The following is a 3,494-nucleotide window of genomic DNA, read 5'->3' on the forward strand; positions in this document are numbered from 1 at the left end:
AATGATCTCTATGTGACATGACTGGAAAAGTTTTTGTACTTAAATATGATAATACATTTTTAAAAACCTGTTTCTCTCGTGCAAAGCTCCGAAGGATTGTTGAACGGTGCTGCAGATGAGGATTTAGAATAGGTAGAATTTATTATATAGGTATTGTTAGAATTTCCAATACCTGGTTACATCAGAAGACTTAGGCAAGAATCATTTTCTAGTAGGAAAGCTAAGAGATGCGTCTGAGAGGAAACAGAGGTAAGCAGGCAACTCCTACATAAAGGGAAACTATGGAACAGCAAGTAAGGGCTAAAGTAGACTTACAAATCAAGTAGGTACAAAAGTCAGTAGGTTTGCTTCCTCCCTCCTTCCTCCCTTCCTTGATCTTCTTCATCTCCTGGGAGTAGAAGAGGAAAAAGGAGAAAAGCCCTTCAAGGCCTGCCATGTGCCCGCCACAGTGTTGGGTTCTGGACAGTTTCCCACCCTTGTTCACTCACGTAACATATTCACGGGTTTTGCCATATCTACACACCAGGTATGCCATCATCTACTTAGTATTTTTCATTGAATCAGCTCTCTTTTATTTTTTTCCTTTAACTTGTATAGCTACTTTAGCCTTCTACCAATCAATGGCATCTATAGAAGGGCTTGGTAGGTTAGTTATTTTTCTAGTGCATATTTAAATCAACATATAGCTACTAGAAGTAAAAAAACATTTGTCCCCATGTCATAGTTACTCATGCCATACTTCAGGATACATCTAGATTAGCTTGTTCAGTCTTGGCTACCACTCTCTGGTGTAGGGATGATGGTCCTCCTCCTACACATGAGGAAGCCAAGGTTCAGAGGGGTTGTAACTTGCTCAAGGTCACAAAACTAGCAGAGGCAGAGTAAGAATTGAAGCCAATTACATTTCTAGGGCCCGTGCTCTTTCTCTTAACACTGCCCTACAGTGGGAAGGAAGGAAGAAAGGAGATATACAAAAACAAGATCTTTCTGCAGAGTTCAATGCATTCATCCACCCAGCTTGCTCAGTTCCTAGGAAGAGCCAAGCCCCACAGCCCATTCTTGCCTCCCTGGAGAACTGGTTCCCTTCATCATGATCAAGCCCTGTACCTGGCACAGACCTGGTGCTTGATTTGTCTGTCAAGTGGAGGCTCTGCTCCAAGGGCAGATCCTGAAACTGCTGTCCTGGTGCCAAGGCTCCTAGAAGCCATCTTGAACCCTGCCCTTTTTTGCTGCCATCACTCAGACCACTGCTTTTGTTTCAGCTTCTGGTCTGGGCAAACAGGTCAAGGCTTTGCCCTCAAGCTGGGACTTGAGCAGAGTTTGGTATTTTAGGTAGTGGATTTATGACAGTAGCCGTTTCTTCTGGAACAGTTTGACAGCATTCTTAATCTTTTCTTTCTACCAACAGCATCTGGTTGCCTAGTACAGAGAGAACACACTTGCTTGGCAAAGAAGGGCGGGAGCTTCTGCCGCCTCTCCCTTGGCCCCTTCACCTTGGTCCTGCTGAGATGTGGTCCTTCCATGAAACTGACAGAACACAGTCAGGGTCATGTGCAGACTTAGACTCAGCGTACCTCCTGCTACATTCTCTGCCCTGCCAATGGCTGGCTCTAGGTCTGGGGGATGCGGGATGAGAGATGAGAGAAGAGGGTCAGGAGTAATGGGGCAAAGGAACTGATATTTATTATGGGCCTCCTGTGTGTCACACACGGTACTAGGTGCTTCATACCTGTTATTTCATTAAATTCTCTCAACAACCTACAACCTTAACAAGTACGTGTTATCATACTCATCTTACAGATGAGGACATCCAAGCCTAGAAAGTTAAATGACTTGTTTAAGGCTGCACAGCTACCATAAAACAGGGCCAGGATTCAAGCCCAGCTCTGTCTGCCTCCAAAGTCCCTGGTCTTTTCCCTACATCAGGCTACCGTGTCTCTGGGTAGGGTATATTATGAGGGGACTTGGAAATCGTCTAGTTTGGGATCCCCTAGGCTGTGTGCATCAATACACCAGTTCTTCAGGGAGGAGGAGGGGGCCAGGAGATTTTGGAGAAAGTTGGTTTAAATAAATTAAATTGACATCTTTTCTCTGGGATTTCTCAGAGCTTTTAATATCCTACTGTGTACATGAGTCTCTGAGAGGGAGCTGTAGTATGCCACATCATCTAAATTACTGTTTTTTTGCCTGAAAAATACCAAGAAACCAGTGTTTTTAGAGCATTTTGGAAGCTGAAAAATACAAAGAGACCTGTGTTCTTAAACCTTTTTGGAAAATATTCATCTAATCAGACTTCTTTATTAAACAGGAGGCAGGAGACTTGCCCAAGTAATACAATAAGCAGAAGCAGGGTAATTCCAAGCACCCCAAGGACCTCACTCCTGTCCTGTGTTTCTGTCTCCATGGAGAGGCTCTGCCCATTTCATTAGTTGTTAGGAATAAGGTAAATACCCAGCACATGCCAGGTGCTGGGGTTAACATGGCACCATGGAGAGGCAGCCACATGGCAGTGCAGAGATGGCACTGGCGATGCTGTGGCAGCATGTGGGCCTCCCTTGAACCTGGCTCAAAGGCCTGGAGAAGGCTTCCTGGGAGACTGAACAGATCAGGGACTGGCTCCTGTGAGGTGCCATCTCAGCCCATGGGAAGCTAGAGCCTCTGCCCCTGGCCCACTCAACAGGAACAGCAGAGCTGCCTTAGGACCTCCAGTCACATCCACAAAGCCCTTCCTTCTCTCGTGACAGTGAAAGAAGCAATTGGCAGAGGCAGAGATTCCTTAGGAATTCACTGACAGTGGTTGAAATCCCTCTGCAATGTAAGTAAACATTCCTGGCCTGACCACAGAATGATCATGGAAAGTCTGAGCTGGAAAAGAAAGCTCAGTGACTAATCTGGTCCAGGCTACATGGGGGCATGAGGCCTGGAGGCTGAGGTCGCCCGTCACTGGGATCCAGTGAGGGCACTGCCCACAGTTCATGTGCAGTGTGAGATCTTAGGCTATCGAGGTGGAAAATCAAAATGTGATGGTTATGAGGCTGCCTCCTACCTGTGGGGATTGGGTGAAGAAAGGGGGAACTGAATCAAGTGCCTCTGGCCATGGAGCCTTCCCCATTCAGTTCAGTCACTCAGTCTTGTCCAACTCTTTGCAACCCTATGGACTGCAGCATGCCAGGCTTCCCTGTCCATCACCAACTCCCAGAATTTGCTCAAACTCATGTCCATTGAGTTGGTGATGCCATCCAACCACCTCGACCTCTATCGTCCCCTTCGCCTCCTGCCTTCAGTCTCTCCCAGCATCAGGGTCTTTTCCAATGAGTTGGCTCTTCTCATCAGGTGGCCAAAGTATTGGAGTTTCAGCTTCAGCTTCAGTCATTCCAATGAATATTCAGGGTTGATTTCCTTTAGGATTGACTGGTTGGATCTCCTTGCAGTCCAAGAGACTCTCAAGAGTCTTCTCTAACACTACAGTTCAAAGGCATAAATTCTTCAGCACT

Source organism: Bubalus kerabau, chromosome 13 (assembly GCF_029407905.1).
Source record: "Bubalus kerabau isolate K-KA32 ecotype Philippines breed swamp buffalo chromosome 13, PCC_UOA_SB_1v2, whole genome shotgun sequence".
Classification (NCBI taxonomy): Eukaryota; Metazoa; Chordata; class Mammalia; order Artiodactyla; family Bovidae; genus Bubalus; species Bubalus kerabau.